Source organism: Oncorhynchus keta, chromosome 28 (genome assembly GCF_023373465.1).
Source record: "Oncorhynchus keta strain PuntledgeMale-10-30-2019 chromosome 28, Oket_V2, whole genome shotgun sequence".
Lineage (NCBI taxonomy): Eukaryota > Metazoa > Chordata > Actinopteri > Salmoniformes > Salmonidae > Oncorhynchus > Oncorhynchus keta.
Genome location: NC_068448.1, coordinates 172,501 through 191,172, shown reverse-complemented (window position 1 = coordinate 191,172; position 18,672 = coordinate 172,501). Strand labels below are relative to the sequence as shown.

General features: G+C 43.6%; 2 long non-coding RNA genes across 2 annotated transcripts; both read right to left on the bottom strand.

Moving 5' to 3' along the window:
• Positions 1 to 221: 221 nt before the first annotated feature.
• Positions 222 to 7,980, bottom strand: LOC127913043 (uncharacterized). Its single transcript, XR_008084429.1, has 3 exons — positions 7,842 to 7,980; positions 5,746 to 6,471; positions 222 to 283 (listed from the first exon to the last, which is right to left on the bottom strand). It is a non-coding gene; the product is annotated as an uncharacterized LOC127913043 (long non-coding RNA).
• LOC127913042 (uncharacterized) lies at positions 301 to 5,731 on the bottom strand. Its single transcript, XR_008084428.1, has 6 exons — positions 5,080 to 5,731; positions 4,742 to 4,939; positions 4,410 to 4,611; positions 4,084 to 4,345; positions 3,284 to 3,885; positions 301 to 3,147 (listed from the first exon to the last, which is right to left on the bottom strand). It is a non-coding gene; the product is annotated as an uncharacterized LOC127913042 (long non-coding RNA).
• Positions 7,981 to 18,672: the final 10,692 nt, after the last annotated feature.

Below are 18,672 nucleotides of genomic sequence, written 5' to 3'. Positions count from 1 at the left end.
AGCTGTCTCTCTCTCGGTGTGTCCCACCTTAGCCAGAACAACTCAACAGAGTGAGGGTTTACTACCAGCTGTCTCTCTCGGTGTGTCCCACCTTAGCCAGAACAACTCAACAGAGTGAGGGTTTACTACCAGCTGTCTCTCTCGGTGTGTCCCACCTTAGCCAGAACAACTCAACAGAGTGAGGGTTTACTACCAGCTGTCTCTCCGTGTGTCCCACCTTAGCCAGAACAACTCAACAGAGTGAGGGTTTACTACCAGCTGTCTCTCTCTCGGTGTGTCCCACCTTAGCCAGAACAACTCAACAGAGTGAGGGTTTACTACCAGCTGTCTCTCTCTCTCTCTCTGTGTGTCCCACCTTAGCCAGAACAACTCAACAGAGTGAGGGTTTACTACCAGCTGTCTCTCTCGGTGTGTCCCACCTTAGCCAGAAAACTCAACAGAGTGAGGGTTTACTACCAGCTGTCTCTCTCGGTGTGTCCCACCTTAGCCAGAACAACTCAACAGAGTGAGGGTTTACTACCAGCTGTCTCTCTCTCTCTCTGTGTGTCCCACCTTAGCCAGAACAACTCAACAGAGTGAGGGTTTACTACCAGCTGTCTCTCTCGGTGTGTCCCACCTTAGCCAGAACAACTCAACAGAGTGAGGGTTTACTACCAGCTGTCTCTCTCGGTGTGTCCCACCTTAGCCAGAACAACTCAACAGAGTGAGGGTTTACTACCAGCTGTCTCTCCGTGTGTCCCACCTTAGCCAGAACAACTCAACAGAGTGAGGGTTTACTACCAGCTCTCTCGGTGTGTCCCACCTTAGCCAGAACAACTCAACAGAGTGAGGGTTTACTACCAGCTGTCTCTCTCCCGGTGTGTCCCACCTTAGCCAGAACAACTCAACAGAGTGAGGGTTTACTACCAGATGTCTCTCTCGGTGTGTCCCACCTTAGCCAGAAAACTCAACAGAGTGAGGGTTTACTACCAGCTGTCTCTCTCGGTGTGTCCCACCTTAGCCAGAACAACTCAACAGAGTGAGGGTTTACTACCAGCTGTCTCTCTCTGTGTGTCCCACCTTAGCCAGAACAACTCAACAGAGTGAGGGTTTACTACCAGCTGTCTCTCTCGGTGTGTCCCACCTTAGCCAGAACAACTCAACAGTGTGAGGGTTTACTACCAGCTGTCTCTCTCTCGGTGTGTCCCACCTTAGACAGAACAACTCAACAGAGTGAGGGTTTACTACCAGCTGTCTCTCTCTCTCAGTGTGTCCCACCTTAGCCAGAACAACTCAACAGTGTGAGGGTTTACTACCAGCTGTCTCTCTCTCGGTGTGTCCCACCTTAGCCAGAACAACTCAACAGAGTGAGGGTTTACTACCAGATGTCTCTCTCTCGGTGCGTCCCACCTTAGCCAGAACAACTCAACAGAGTGAGGGTTTACTACCAGCTGTCTCTCTCTGCGTGAGTCCCACCTTAGCCAGAACAACTCAACATCAGACAGAGTGAGGGTTTACTACCAGCTGTCTCTCTCTCCGTGTGTCCCACCTTAGCCAGAACAACTTAACATCACAGAGTGAGGGTTTACTAACAGCTGTCTCTCTCTCTCGGTGTGTCCCACCTTAGCCAGAACAACTCAACAGAGTGAGGGTTTACTACCAGCTGTCTCTCTCGGTGTGTCCCACCTTAGCCAGAAAACTCAACAGAGTGAGGGTTTACTACCAGCTGTCTCTCTCGGTGTGTCCCACCTTAGCCAGAACAACTCAACAGAGTGAGGGTTTACTACCAGCTGTCTCTCTCTGTGTGTCCCACCTTAGCCAGAACAACTCAACAGAGTGAGGGTTTACTACCAGCTGTCTCTCTCGGTGTGTCCCACCTTAGCCAGAACAACTCAACAGAGTGAGGGTTTACTACCAGCTGTCTCTCTCTCGGTGTGTCCCACCTTAGCCAGAACAACTCAACAGAGTGAGGGTTTACTACCAGCTGTCTCTCTCTCTCAGTGTGTCCCACCTTAGCCAGAACAACTCAACAGTGTGAGGGTTTACTACCAGCTGTCTCTCTCTCGGTGTGTCCCACCTTAGCCAGAACAACTCAACAGAGTGAGGGTTTACTACCAGCTGTCTCTCTCTCGGTGTGTCCCACCTTAGCCAGAACAACTCAACAGAGTGAGGGTTTACTACCAGCTGTCTCTCTCTCAGTGTGTCCCACCTTAGCCAGAACAACTCAACAGTGTGAGGGTTTACTACCAGCTGTCTCTCTCTCTCTCAGTGTGTCCCACCTTAGCCAGAACAACTCAACAGAGTGAGGGTTTACTACCAGCTGTCTCTCTCTCGGTGTGTCCCACCTTAGCCAGAACAACTCAACAGAGTGAGGGTTTACTACCAGATGTCTCTCTCTCGGTGTGTCCCACCTTAGCCAGAACAACTCAACAGAGTGAGGGTTTACTACCAGATGTCTCTCTCTCTGTGTGTCCCACCTTAGCCAGAACAACTCAACAGAGTGAGGGTTTACTACCAGATGTCTCTCTCTCGGTGCGTCCCACCTTAGCCAGAACAACTCAACAGAGTGAGGGTTTACTACCAGCTGTCTCTCTCTGCGTGAGTCCCACCTTAGCCAGAACAACTCAACATCAGACAGAGTGAGGGTTTACTACCAGCTGTCTCTCTCTCCGTGTGTCCCACCTTAGCCAGAACAACTTAACATCACAGAGTGAGGGTTTACTAACAGCTGTCTCTCTCTCTCGGTGTGTCCCACCTTAGCCAGAACAACTCAACAGAGTGAGGGTTTACTACCAGCTGTCTCTCTCTCTCGGTGTGTCCCACCTTAGCCAGAACAACTTAACATCACAGAGTGAGGGTTTACTACCAGCTGTCTCTCTCTCTCGGTGTGTCCCACCTTAGCCAGAACAACTCAACAGAGTGAGGGTTTACTACCAGCTGTCTCTCTCTCTCTCGGTGTGTCCCACCTTAGCCAGAACAACTCAACAGAGTGAGGGTTTACTACCAGCTGTCTCTCTCTCGGTGTGTCCCACCTTAGCCAGAACAACTCAACAGAGTGAGGGTTTACTACCAGCTGTCACTCTCTCTCGGTGTGTCCCACCTTAGCCAGAACAACTCAACAGAGTGAGGGTTTACTACCAGCTGTCACTCTCTCTCGGTGTGTCCCACCTTAGCCAGAACAACTCAACAGAGTGAGGGTTTACTACCAGCTGTCTCTCTCTCGGTGTGTCCCACCTTAGCCAGAACAACTCAACAGAGTGAGGGTTTACTACCAGCTATATCTCTCTCTCTCAGTGTGTCCCACCTTAGCCAGAACAACTCAACAGAGTGAGGGTTTACTACCAGCTGTCACTCTCTCTCGGTGTGTCCCACCTTAGCCAGAACAACTCAACAGAGTGAGGGTTTACTACCAGCTGTCTCTCTCTCGGTGTGTCCCACCTTAGCCAGAACAACTCAACAGAGTGAGGGTTTACTACCAGCTGTCTCTCTCTCTCAGTGTGTCCCACCTTAGCCAGAACAACTCAACAGAGTGAGGGTTTACTACCAGCTGTCTCTCTCTCTCGGTGTGTCCCACCTTAGCCAGAACAACTCAACAGTGTGAGGGTTTACTACCAGCTGTCTCTCTCTCTCTCCGTGTGTCCCACCTTAGCCAGAACAACTCAACAGAGTGAGGGTTTACTACCAGCTGTCTCTCTCTCGGTGTGTCCCACCTTAGCCAGAACAACTCAACAGAGTGAGGGTTTACTACCAGCTGTCTCTCTCGGTGTGTCCCACCTTAGCCAGAACAACTCAACAGAGTGAGGGTTTACTACCAGATGTCTCTCTCTCGGTGTGTCCCACCTTAGCCAGAACAACTCAACAGAGTGAGGGTTTACTACCAGCTGTCTCTCTCTCGGTGTGTCCCACCTTAGCCAGAACAACTCAACAGAGTGAGGGTTTACTACCAGATGTCTCTCTCTCTGTGTGTCCCACCTTAGCCAGAACAACTCAACAGAGTGAGGGTTTACTACCAGATGTCTCTCTCGGTGTGTCCCACCTTAGCCAGAACAACTCAACAGAGTGAGGGTTTACTACCAGATGTCTCTCTCTCTCCGTGTGTCCCACCTTAGCCAGAACAACTCAACAGAGTGAGGGTTTACTACCAGCTGTCTCTCTCGGTGTGTCCCACCTTAGCCAGAACAACTCAACAGAGTGAGGGTTTACTACCAGCTGTCTCTCTCTCGGTGTGTCCCACCTTAGCCAGAACAACTCAACAGAGTGAGGGTTTACTACCAGCTGTCTCTCTCTCGGTGTGTCCCACCTTAGCCAGAACAACTCAACAGAGTGAGGGTTTACTACCAGCTGTCTCTCTCTCAGTGTGTCCCACCTTAGCCAGAACAACTCAACAGAGTGAGGGTTTACTACCAGCTGTCTCTCTCGGTGTGTCCCACCTTAGCCAGAACAACTCAACAGTGTGAGGGTTTACTACCAGCTGTCTCTCTCTCTCTCCGTGTGTCCCACCTTAGCCAGAACAACTCAACAGAGTGAGGGTTTACTACCAGCTGTCTCTCTCTCGGTGTGTCCCACCTTAGCCAGAACAACTCAACAGAGTGAGGGTTTACTACCAGCTGTCTCTCTCTCGGTGTGTCCCACCTTAGCCAGAACAACTCAACAGAGTGAGGGTTTACTACCAGATGTCTCTCTCTCGGTGTGTCCCACCTTAGCCAGAACAACTCAACAGAGTGAGGGTTTACTACCAGATGTCTCTCTCGGTGTGTCCCACCTTAGCCAGAACAACTCAACAGAGTGAGGGTTTACTACCAGCTGTCTCTCTCGGTGTGTCCCACCTTAGCCAGAACAACTCAACAGAGTGAGGGTTTACTACCAGCTGTCACTCTCTCTCGGTGTGTCCCACCTTAGCCAGAACAACTCAACAGAGTGAGGGTTTACTACCAGCTGTCTCTCTCTCGGTGTGTCCCACCTTAGCCAGAACAACTCAACAGAGCGAGGGTTTACTACCAGCTATATCTCTCTCTCTCAGTGTGTCCCACCTTAGCCAGAACAACTCAACAGAGTGAGGGTTTACTACCAGCTGTCTCTCTCTCTCTCAGTGTGTCCCACCTTAGCCAGAACAACTCAACAGAGTGAGGGTTTACTACCAGATGTCTCTCTCTCGGTGTGTCCCACCTTAGCCAGAACAACTCAACAGAGTGAGGGTTTACTACCAGCTGTCACTCTCTCTCGGTGTGTCCCACCTTAGCCAGAACAACTCAACAGAGTGAGGGTTTACTACCAGCTTTCTCTCTCTCTCGGTGTGTCCCACCTTAGCCAGAACAACTCAACAGAGTGAGGGTTTACTACCAGCTGTCTCTCTCTCTCTCGGTGTGTCCCACCTTAGCCAGAACAACTCAACAGAGTGAGGGTTTACTAACAGCTGTCTCTCTCTCGGTGTGTCCCACCTTAGCCAGAACAACTCAACAGAGTGAGGGTTTACTACCAGCTGTCACTCTCTCTCGGTGTGTCCCACCTTAGCCAGAACAACTCAACAGAGTGAGGGTTTACTACCAGCTGTCTCTCTCTCGGTGTGTCCCACCTTAGCCAGAACAACTCAACAGAGTGAGGGTTTACTACCAGATGTCTCTCTCTCGGTGTGTCCCACCTTAGCCAGAACAACTCAACAGAGTGAGGGTTTACTACCAGATGTCTCTCTCGGTGTGTCCCACCTTAGCCAGAACAACTCAACAGAGTGAGGGTTTACTACCAGATGTCTCTCTCGGTGTGTCCCACCTTAGCCAGAACAACTCAACAGAGTGAGGGTTTACTACCAGCTGTCTCTCTCGGTGTGTCCCACCTTAGCCAGAACAACTCAACAGAGTGAGGGTTTACTACCAGCTGTCACTCTCTCTCGGTGTGTCCCACCTTAGCCAGAACAACTCAACAGAGTGAGGGTTTACTACCAGCTGTCTCTCTCTCGGTGTGTCCCACCTTAGCCAGAACAACTCAACAGAGCGAGGGTTTACTACCAGCTATATCTCTCTCTCTCAGTGTGTCCCACCTTAGCCAGAACAACTCAACAGAGTGAGGGTTTACTACCAGCTGTCACTCTCTCTCGGTGTGTCCCACCTTAGCCAGAACAACTCAACAGAGTGAGGGTTTACTACCAGCTGTCTCTCTCTCGGTGTGTCCCACCTTAGCCAGAACAACTCAACAGAGTGAGGGTTTACTACCAGCTGTCTCTCTCTCAGTGTGTCCCACCTTAGCCAGAACAACTCAACAGAGTGAGGGTTTACTACCAGCTGTCTCTCTCTCTCAGTGTGTCCCACCTTAGCCAGAACAACTCAACAGAGTGAGGGTTTACTACCAGCTGTCTCTCTCTCGGTGTGTCCCACCTTAGCCAGGCGCTGGTCATCAGCCTCGATGCCAACACTGCCCAGGATGTCCTTGATGTTCTGACTGCTGGGGTTGGTGTTGCCACCCAGCGCTGCCAACAGGTAGGCGGCCACGTAACGCATTCTACAGCAAAGAGGACAGATCACAGGGTTAAAAATTGTGATTCTGGAAATCACTCAAGATGACTATTACGTTGCATGAATAAAATAGAAAATATACATTTCACCTGAATAGTCCTCAACCCCCCCAATTCAGACAAGATAGACAGACAGGGTTAGCAATCAGCATGATAGCTAGGTGGCTAACTTAGATGTAGATGGGATTGTAAGGTTGATAGTCTTTTCATGTAGCTTTGGTAGACATTGTCAATTACAGTTGTAGGGACGTCAGACGTTCAGCATGCTGCACGGACCCCATGGAGGCTCTAGTCTAGAGCGCCTGCGTAAATATTGCTCAGACGATGTTTATACTCTCCGCATGGTCAAAGTAGGGCCCTCCCGAGTGGCACAGAGGTCTAAGGCACTGCATCTCAGTGCTAGAGGCGTCACTACAGACCCTGGTTTGATTCCAGGCTGAATCACAACCAGCCGTGACTGGGAGTCCCATAGGGACATTGTCCCAGCATCGTCCGGGTTTGTGCAGGTGTTGGCCAACATTGTAAACAACCATTTGTTCTTAACCAACTTCCCTAGTTAAATTAAGGTTAGATGTTTATGTTTAAAAAAAATGGAAGAAATAGTGTGCTACATTTACCATCATCACTTATTGTAATATTTAATTACTTTGACGTATTTTATGATGTTATATAACACGTAAGTCCCTACGGTGGACACATTACACCGAGTAAAGTTTCCACCACACAATATTTACAGGAAATACACCTCCTTTTAACCTCAGATTTCTGATGTTACTATTAAAGTTTACAGTCATCGCGATCTCACAAAATCGACACTTTAAAAACAGATCAATATATTTGGTTTTAGTACCAGTGTTTTTGTGTTACTCCCCAGTCCGTAGTGGGACTTGACGCCTCATGTCCACCAGACGCGTTTAAACTCTTCGCGTTCTGACGGAAGTCATTCATTGTCAATGGAGTGGAAACGCAACGCTTCGTTTGTGTTTTTTCCGCGCTGGGCGGCGGTGCGTTCTGCGTACAGCAAGCGTTCGATATGTATTATGTACGCGTTGGTTGACGGTCTGGTGGTCCGTGCGGCTCAGTTAGTAGAACACCTGCAACGCCAGACTCCCACTGGGGGACCGTTACTAACAAATAGGAAATATATCAACTTTCATTTCAGCACATAATCTGAAAGATCATGTCAACTTTTGCGAGAACCTAAAGATAGCAGTTAAACTAAATATTTTTCGCGTCATGTAAATCGAAGTGTCAGTTATATATTAGCCAGTTTTCGCAGCATATCAAATCAATTTTGTAGGTCAACCTTGTATAATGCATTTAAATAATAATAAAACCAATAATCATCATTACTTACTTGAAGTCTGAAACAGACGCTAAACGTTGGTCCGTTGTGAGAGTTGTAACGCGAAGGTTGAACGTCTTTTTGTTGTTTCCGTTTACTACTTCTATGGTGAACCTGAAGTGAATTCTACTCCCACGTCGTACATCGCCACCTAGTGGATGTAAGTTTCCATCAACATAAATGTTGCAGCACACACGTGTGTAAGGGTATAATGGCTTTGAAAAATGGAAATATGTTAATATTGAAATGTTGAGCAAGTTTGCGCAGCTCTTTTAATAACTATACTGAAATAAAACAGACTTTATAGTTGTATGAGAGCAGTCGATCCTGAGTAGGACAGTGTCAGAGGAGCCCAGTAAAGGAGTTGGATTGTAGGAAGTGTGTGAAGGAGGTCCGTAGGTCCATGTGGTGATTTGAAGGTGATCTTCTATTGAACTGGGAGCCAGTGGAGTCTGGTGAGAGTCGGGAGGATGTGTGTGAGGATTCTTGCAGTTGAGTCTTGTTTGAAGTCTGTCCAGTGTTTTGGTGTGTTTTGCGGTGTTGAGTGTTTCAGATCACACTGGTACAGTGGTACAGTTATGTAGAATAGTTCTAATGGCTCGTATATATCTCTTATAGGGTTGCAAAATTCCAGTAACCTTCCCAAAATTGCCAGCTTTTCCAGAAATCCTGGTTGGAGGATTCATGATTTCCTGTGTATTCCTTATCTGATTCCCTGGAATCTTCCAACCGGAATTTTGGATATACTTGGGAATTTTGGAATTTTGCAAGTGCGAACCTCATCTCTCCTCTCTCACCATGATGGCCATTCATTCACTGTTCGTGAATAGGTAGCGTAGTGGTTAGAGCGTTGGGCCAGTAACCAAAAGGTTGCTTGATTGAATCCCCGAGCTGACAAGGTAAAGATCTGTCGTCAGTTAACCCACAGTTCCTAGGCCGCCATTGTAAATAAGAATTTCCATTGATATCCAGTAGAGGGCAGCAGTGTAATGTTCATTCCATTTATATCCACTAGAGGGCAGCAGTGTAATGTTCATTCCATTGCTATCCACTAGAGGGCAGCAGTGTCATGTTCATTCCATTGATATCCACTAGACGGCAGCAGTGTCATGTTCATTCCATTGCTATCCACTAGAGGGCAGCAGTATATAATGTAGCTGAGACAGTTGTTCTTTTGGCTCAATTCAACTCATAGTGCTGAAGAGCTGCGCTACAGCGTGATACAAATGTAATAAAGGCAATGTTCCCAGGTTAACGGAAGCTGTGTTTACATTTCAACTATAATGCTGAACTTCAGCCATACAGATTGAATAAACGAGCCCTCAGTCCCAGAAATCCCACACCTAAGAAAACAGTCTGCTGGAACATTAGTACATTATGGGAGGCAACCCATATGTCTAAAGAGACAAGTTGGTATTTACCCAACACAGTGACAGATATGGAGCCTATTACACTGATAGATGGAGTGATACATTTACACACTTTTATTATTATTATTATTATTATTATTATTATTATATGCCATTTAGCAGACGCTTTTATCCAAAGCGACTTACAGTCATGTGTGCATACATTCTACGTATGGGTGGTCCCGGGGATCGAACCCACTACCCTGGCGTTACAAGCGCCATGCTCTACCAACTGAGCTACAGAAGGACTTGATGGAGTGATATATTTACTTTACACACTTGATGGACTGATACATTTACACACTTGATGGACTGATACATTTACACACTTGATGGACTGATACATTTACACACTTGATGGACTGATACATTTACACACTTGATGGACTGATACATTTACACACTTGATGGACTGATACATTTAAACACTTGATGGACTGATACATTTACACACTTGATGGACTGATATATTTACACACTTGATGGACTGATATATTTACACACTTGATGGACTGATACATTTACTTTACACACTTGATGGACTGATACATTTACACACTTGATGGACTGATATATTTACACACTTGATGGACTGATACATTTACTTTACACACTTGATGGACTGATACATTTACACACTTGATGGACTGATACATTTACACACTTGATGGACTGATATATTTACACACTTGATGGACTGATATATTTACACACTTGATGGACTGATATATTTACACACTTGATGGACTGATATATTTACACACTTGATGGACTGATATATTTACACACTTGATGGACTGATATATTTACACACTTGATGGACTGATATATTTACACACTTGATGGACTGATATATTTACACACTTGATGGACTGATATATTTACACACTTGATGGACTGATATATTTACACACTTGATGGGGTGATATATTTACACACTTGATGGACTGATATATTTACACACTTGATGGGGTGATATATTTACACACTTGATGGACTGATACATTTACTTTACACACTTGATGGACTGATATATTTACACACTTGATGGACTGATATATTTACACACTTGATGGACTGATATATTTACACACTTGATGGACTGATATATTTACACACTTGATGGACTGATATATTTACACACTTGATGGACTGATACATTTACACACTTTTATTATTATTATTATTATTATTATTATTATTATATGCCATTTAGCAGACGCTTTTATCCAAAGCGACTTACAGTCATGTGTGCATACATTCTACGTATGGGTGGTCCCGGGGATCGAACCCACTACCCTGGCGTTACAAGCGCCATGCTCTACCAACTGAGCTACAGAAGGACTTGATGGAGTGATATATTTACTTTACACACTTGATGGACTGATACATTTACACACTTGATGGACTGATACATTTACACACTTGATGGACTGATACATTTACACACTTGATGGACTGATACATTTACACACTTGATGGACTGATACATTTACACACTTGATGGACTGATACATTTACACACTTGATGGACTGATACATTTACACACTTGATGGACTGATATATTTACACACTTGATGGACTGATATATTTACACACTTGATGGACTGATACATTTACTTTACACACTTGATGGACTGATACATTTACACACTTGATGGACTGATATATTTACACACTTGATGGACTGATACATTTACTTTACACACTTGATGGACTGATACATTTACACACTTGATGGACTGATACATTTACACACTTGATGGACTGATATATTTACACACTTGATGGACTGATATATTTACACACTTGATGGACTGATATATTTACACACTTGATGGACTGATATATTTACACACTTGATGGACTGATATATTTACACACTTGATGGACTGATATATTTACACACTTGATGGACTGATATATTTACACACTTGATGGACTGATATATTTACACACTTGATGGACTGATATATTTACACACTTGATGGACTGATATATTTACACACTTGATGGGGTGATATATTTACACACTTGATGGACTGATATATTTACACACTTGATGGGGTGATATATTTACACACTTGATGGACTGATACATTTACTTTACACACTTGATGGACTGATATATTTACACACTTGATGGACTGATATATTTACACACTTGATGGACTGATATATTTACACACTTGATGGACTGATATATTTACACACTTGATGGACTGATATATTTACACACTTGATGGACTGATATATTTACACACTTGATGGACTGATATATTTACACACTTGATGGACTGATATATTTACACACTTGATGGGGTGATATATTTACACACTTGATGGACTGATATATTTACACACTTGATGGACTGATATATTTACACACTTGATGGACTGATATATTTACACACTTGATGGAGTGATATATTTACACACTTGATGGACTGATATATTTACACACTTGATGGACTGATATATTTACACACTTGATGGACTGATATATTTACACACTTGATGGAGTGATATATTTACACTTGATGGGGTGATATATTTACACAACGAAGGAGTGGCTTCGTAAGAAGCATTTCAAGGTCCTGGAGTGGCCTAGCCAGTCTCCAGATCTCAACCCCACAGAAAATCATTGGAGGGAGTTGAAAGTCTGTGTTGCCCAGAAACAGCCCCAAAACATCACTGCTCTAGAGGAGATCTGCATGGAGGAATGTGCCAAAATACCAGCAACAGTGTGTGAAAACCTTGAGAAGACTTACAGAAAACGTTTGACCTCTGTCATTGTCAACAAAGGGTATAAAACAAAGTATTGAGATAAATGTTTGTTATTGACCAAATACTTATTTTCCACCATAATTTGCAAATAAATGCATTAAAAATCCTACAATGTGATTTTCTGGATTTATTTTTCTCATTTTGTCTGTCATAGTTGAAGTGTACCTATGATGACAATTACAGGCCTCTCTCATCTTTTGAAGTGGGAGAACTTGCACAATTGGTGGCTGACTAAATACTTTTTTGCCCCACTGTTATTTGATCAACAATGACTGTATACATGTGAATATGTAGCATACAGAATAGCATACAGAATGCTGTGGTAGCCATGCTGGTTAAGTGTGCCTTGAATTCTAAATAAATCCCCGACAGTGTCACCAGCAAAGTCTCTTCTTCTTATCGGTGTCCTTTAGTAGTGGTTTCCTTGCAGCAATTTAACCATGAAGAGCTGATTCACACAGTCTCCTCTGAACAGTTGATGTTGACATGTGTATGTTACTTGAACTCTGTGAAGCATTGAATTGGGCTGCTATCTGAGGTGCAGTTAACTCAAATTAATTTATCCTCTGCAGCAGAGTCCTCAAGGTATAATAACTGTCTTGTCTGTCTCTCCTCGAGGTATAATAACTGTCTTGTCTGTCTCTCCTCAAGGTATAATAACTGTCTTGTCTGTCTCTCCTCAAGGTATAATAACTGTCTTGTCTGTCTCTCCTCAAGGTATAATACCTGTCTTGTCTGTCTCTCCTCAAGGTATAATAACTGTCTTGTCTGTCTCTCCTCAAGGTATAATAACTGTCTTGTCTGTCTCTCCTCGAGGTATAATAACTGTCTTGTCTGTCTCTCCTCAAGGTATAATAACTGTCTTGTCTGTCTCTCCTCAAGGTATAATAACTGTCTTGTCTGTCTCTCCTCAAGGTATAATAACTGTGTTGTCTGTCTCTCCTCAAGGTATAATAACTGTCTTGTCTGTCTCTCCTCAAGGTATAATAACTGTGTTGTCTGTCTCTCCTCAAGGTATAATAACTGTCTTGTCTGTCTCTCCTCAAGGTATAATAACTGTCTTGTCTGTCTCTCCTCAAGGTATAATAACTGTCTTGTCTGTCTCTCCTCAAGGTATAATAACTGTCTTGTCTGTCTCTCCTCAAGGTATAATAACTGTCTTGTCTGTCTCTCCTCAAGGTATAATAACTGTCTTGTCTGTCTCTCCTCAAGGTATAATACCTGTCTTGTCTGTCTCTCCTCAAGGTATAATAACTGTGTTGTCTGTCTCTCCTCAAGGTATAATAACTGTCTTGTCTGTCTCTCCTCAAGGTATAATACCTGTCTTGTCTGTCTCTCCTCAAGGTATAATAACTGTCTTGTCTGTCTCTCCTCGAGGTATAATAACTGTCTTGTCTGTCTCTCCTCAAGGTATAATAACTGTCTTGTCTGTCTCTCCTCAAGGTATAATAACTGTCTTGTCTGTCTCTCCTCAAGGTATAATAACTGTCTTGTCTGTCTCTCCTCAAGGTATAATAACTGTCTTGTCTGTCTCTCCTCAAGGTATAATAACTGTGTTGTCTGTCTCTCCTCAAGGTATAATAACTGTCTTGTCTGTCTCTCCTCAAGGTATAATAACTGTCTTGTCTGTCTCTCCTCAAGGTATAATAACTGTCTTGTCTGTCTCTCCTCAAGGTATAATAACTGTCTTGTCTGTCTCTCCTCGAGGTATAATAACTGTCTTGTCTGTCTCTCCTCAAGGTATAATAACTGTCTTGTCTGTCTCTCCTCAAGGTATAATAACTGTCTCTACTTGCTGAGTCGGCCAGGACAGATGTTCTGTTTTAAAAGGGAATATGTTCATCAATAAAAAGACCCACATATTTATAATTGCTAGTGAACTCAAGGAGGTCTTCACTAAAACAAAACTGAAAAACACTTCTCTTAGTAACTGTTTTTCTCAAATGCATTATCTGTGTTTGAGTCTGGTTGATCATGAGTCTCTTTTACACCAAGACATTATCTGTGTTTGAGTCTGGTTGATCATGAGTCTCTTTTACACCAAGACATTATCTGTGTTTTAGTCTGGTTGATCATGAGTCTCCATCTTTAACACCAAGACAACAGGCTGACTGTGAACATCTGTATGAAAACCAAATGAAGGGAGACATAGATCGGATTAAAAAACAACTGCCGATGCAATATTTAAAAAATAAAATCGGGTGGAGGAGATTAACCATAAACCCAAATTGAGAACCTTTTGTTTGATTCAGGGTGAATTGGTGTGTGAGAGATATATTATGTATGAGATCGCTAAGATTAGGGATATTGCCTTTGCGTATTGAAACAGGTCAGATCAGGGATATTGCCTCTGCGTATTGAAACAGGTCAGATCAGGGATATTGCCTCTGCGTATTGAAACAGGTCAGATCAGGGATATTGCCTTTGCGTATTGAAACAGGTCAGATCAGGGATATTGCCTCTGCGTATTGAAACAGGTCAGATCAGGGATATTGCCTCTGCGTATTGAAACAGGTCAGATCAGGGATATTGCCTTTGCGTATTGAAACAGGTCAGATCAGGGATATTGCCTCTGCGTATTGAAACAGGTCAGATCAGGGATATTGCCTTTGCGTATTGAAACAGGTCAGATCAGGGATATTGCCTTTGCGAATTGAAACCGGTCAGATCAGGGATATTGTCTCTGCGTATTGAAACAGGTCAGATCAGGGATATTGCCTTTGCGTATTGAAACAGGTCAGATCAGGGATACTGCCTTTGCGTATTGAAACAGGTCAGATCAGGGATATTGCCTTTGCGTATTGAAACAGGTCAGATCAGGGATATTGCCTTTGCGAATTGAAACCGGTCAGATCAGGGATACTGCCTTTGCGTATTGATAATGGTCAATAGGGAATTGTTAATGGAAATAGTTGGGTCTCAGTTAACAAGCTGGTTAGAATCTATGGTCTCAGTTAACAAGCTGGTTAGAATCTATGGTCTCAGTTCTACAGCTGGATAGAATCTATGGTCTCAGTTCAACAGCTGGATAGAATCTATGGTCTCAGTTCTCAAGCTGGATAGAATCTATGGTCTCAGTTCAACAGCTGGATAGAATCTATGGTCTCAGTTAACCAGCTGGTTAGAATCTATGGTCTCAGTTCAACAGCTGGATAGAATCTATGGTCTCAGTTCTACAGCTGGATAGAATCTATGGTCTCAGTTCAACAGCTGGTTAGAATCTATGGTCTCAGTTCAACAGCTGGTTAGAATCTATGGTCTCAGTTCTACAGCTGGTTAGAATCTATGGTCTCAGTTCAACAGCTGGTTAGAATCTATGGTCTCAGTTCTACAGCTGGTTAGAATCTATGGTCTCAGTTCTACAGCTGGATAGAATCTATGGTCTCAGTTCTACAGCTGGATAGAATCTATGGTCTCAGTTCTACAGCTGGTTAGAATCTATGGTCTCAGTTCTACAGCTGGATAGAATCTATGGTCTCAGTTCTAACAAGCTGTCTCAGTTCAACAAGCTGGTTAGAATCTATGGTCTCAGTTCAACAGCTGGATAGAATCTATGGTCTCAGTTCTACAGCTGGATAGAATCTATGGTCTCAGTTCAACAGCTGGATAGAATCTATGGTCTCAGTTCAACAGCTGGTTAGAATCTATGGTCTCAGTTCTACAGCTGGTTAGAATCTATGGTCTCAGTTCAACAGCTGGATAGAATCTATGGTCTCAGTTCAACAGCTGGTTAGAATCTATGGTCTCAGTTAACAAGCTGGATAGAATCTATGGTCTCAGTTCTACAGCTGGTTAGAATCTATGGTCTCAGTTCAACAGCTGGTTAGAATCTATGGTCTCAGTTCAACAGCTGGATAGAATCTATGGTCTCAGTTCTACAGCTGGTTAGAATCTATGGTCTCAGTTCTAACAGCTGGTTAGAATCTATGGTCTCAGTTCAACAGCTGGTTAGAATCTATGGTCTCAGTTCAACAGCTGGTTAGAATCTATGGTCTCAGTTAAACAGCTGGATAGAATCTATGGTCTCAGTTCAACAGCTGGTTAGAATCTATGGTCTCAGTTCAACAGCTGGATAGAATCTATGGTCTCAGTTCAACAGCTGGATAGAATCTATGGTCTCAGTTCAACAGCTGGTTAGAATCTATGGTCTCAGTTCAGCTGGTTAGAATATATGCTGTTCAACAAGCTGGTTAGAATCTTCTCAGTTCAACAGCTGGATAATCTATGGTCTCAGTTCAACAGCTGGTTAGAATCTATGGTCTCAGTTCAACAGCTGGATAGAATCTATGGTCTCAGTTCTACAGCTGGTTAGAATCTATGGTCTCAGTTCAAGAATCAGCTGGATAGAATCTATGGTCTCAGTTCTACAGCTGGATAGAATCTATGGTCTCAGTTCTACAGCTGGTTAGAATCTATGGTCTCAGTTCTACAGCTGGTTTGAATCTATGGTCTCAGTTCAGCTGGATAGAATCTATGGTCTCAGTTCAACAGCTGGTAGAATAGTTCTACAGCTGGAATCTATGGTCTCAGTTAACAAGCTGGTTAGAATCTATGGTCTCAGTTCTACAGCTGGTTTGAATCTATGGTCTCAGTTCTACAAGCTGGTTAGAATCTATGGTCTCAGTTAACAAGCTGGTTAGAATCTATGGTCTCAGTTCTACAGCTGGTTAGAATCTATGGTCTCAGTTAACAAGCTGGTTAGAATCTATGGTCTCAGTTAACAAGCTGGTTAGAATCTATGGTCTCAGTTCAACAGCTGGATAGAATCTATGGTCTCAGTTAACAAGCTGGTTAGAATCTATGGTCTCAGTTCTAACAGCTGGATAGAATCTATGGTCTCAGTTCTACAGCTGGATAGAATCTATGGTCTCAGTTCTACAGCTGGTTAGAATCTATGGTCTCAGTTCTACAGCTGGTTTGAATCTATGGTCTCAGTTCAACAGCTGGTTAGAATCTATGGTCTCAGTTAACAAGCTGGTTAGAATCTATGGTCTCAGTTCTACAGCTGGTTTGAATCTATGGTCTCAGTTAACAAGCTGGTTAGAATCTATGGTCTCAGTTCTACAGCTGGATAGAATCTATGGTCTCAGTTCTACAGTTGGATAGAATCTATGGTCTCAGTTCTACAGCTGGATAGAATCTATGGTCTCAGTTCTACAGCTGGATAGAATCTATGGTCTCAGTTCAACAGCTGGTTAGAATCTATGGTCTCAGTTAACAAGCTGGTTAGAATCTATGGTCTCAGTTCTACAGCTGGTTTGAATCTATGGTCTCAGTTCAACAGCTGGATAGAATCTATGGTCTCAGTTCTACAGCTGGTTAGAATCTATGGTCTCAGTTCAACAGCTGGTTTGAATCTATGGTCTCAGTTCTACAGCTGGATAGAATCTATGGTCTCAGTTCTACAGCTGGTTAGAATCTATGGTCTCAGTTCAACAGCTGGTTTGAATCTATGGTCTCAGTTCTACAGCTGGATAGAATCTATGGTCTCAGTTCTACAGCTGGTTAGAATCTATGGTCTCAGTTCAACAGCTGGATAGAATCTATGGTCTCAGTTCTACAGCTGGAAAGAATCTATGGTCTCAGTTCAACAGCTGGATAGAATCTATGGTCTCAGTTCTACAGCTGGATAGAATCTATGGTCTCAGTTCTACAGCTGGTTAGAATCTATGGTCTCAGTTCAACAGCTGGATAGAATCTATGGTCTCAGTTCTACAGCTGGTTAGAATCTATGGTCTCAGTTCAACAGATGGTTAGAATCTATGGTCTCAGTTCTACAGCTGGATAGAATCTATGGTCTCAGTTCAACAGCTGGATAGAATCTATGGTCTCAGTTCTACAGCTGGTTTGAATCTATGGTCTCAGTTCAACAGCTGGTTAGAATCTATGGTCTCAGTTCAACAGCTGGTTAGAATCTATGGTCTCAGTTCAACAGCTGGTTAGAATCTATGGTCTCAGTTCAACAGCTGGTTAGAATCTATGGTCTCAGTTCAACAGCTGGTTAGAATCTATGGTCTCAGTTCTACAGCTGGTTTGAATCTATGGTCTCAGTTCAACAGCTGGTTAGAATCTATGGTCTCAGTTCAACAGCTGGTTAGAATCTATGGTCTCAGTTCTACAGCTGGTTTGAATCTATGGTCTCAGTTCAACAGCTGGTTAGAATCTATGGTCTCAGTTCTACAGCTGGTTTGAATCTATGGTCTCAGTTCTACAGCTGGTTAGAATCTATGGTCTCAGTTCTACAGCTGGTTAGAATCTATGGTCTCAGTTCAACAGCTGGATAGAATCTATGGTCTCAGTTCAACAGCTGGATAGAATCTATGGTCTCAGTTAACAAGCTGGTTAGAATCTATGGTCTCAGTTCAACAGCTGGTTAGAATCTATGGTCTCAGTTCAACAGCTGGATAGAATCTATGGTCTCAGTTAACAAGCTGGTTAGAATCTATGGTCTCAGTTAACAAGCTGGTTAGAATCTATAGTCTCAGTTCAACAGCTGGTTAGAATCTATGGTCTCAGTTCAACAGCTGGTTTGAATCTATGGTCTCAGTTCAACAGCTGGATAGAATCTATGGTCTCAGTTCTACAGCTGGTTAGAATCTATGGTCTCAGTTAACAAGCTGGTTAGAATCTATGGTCTCAGTTAACA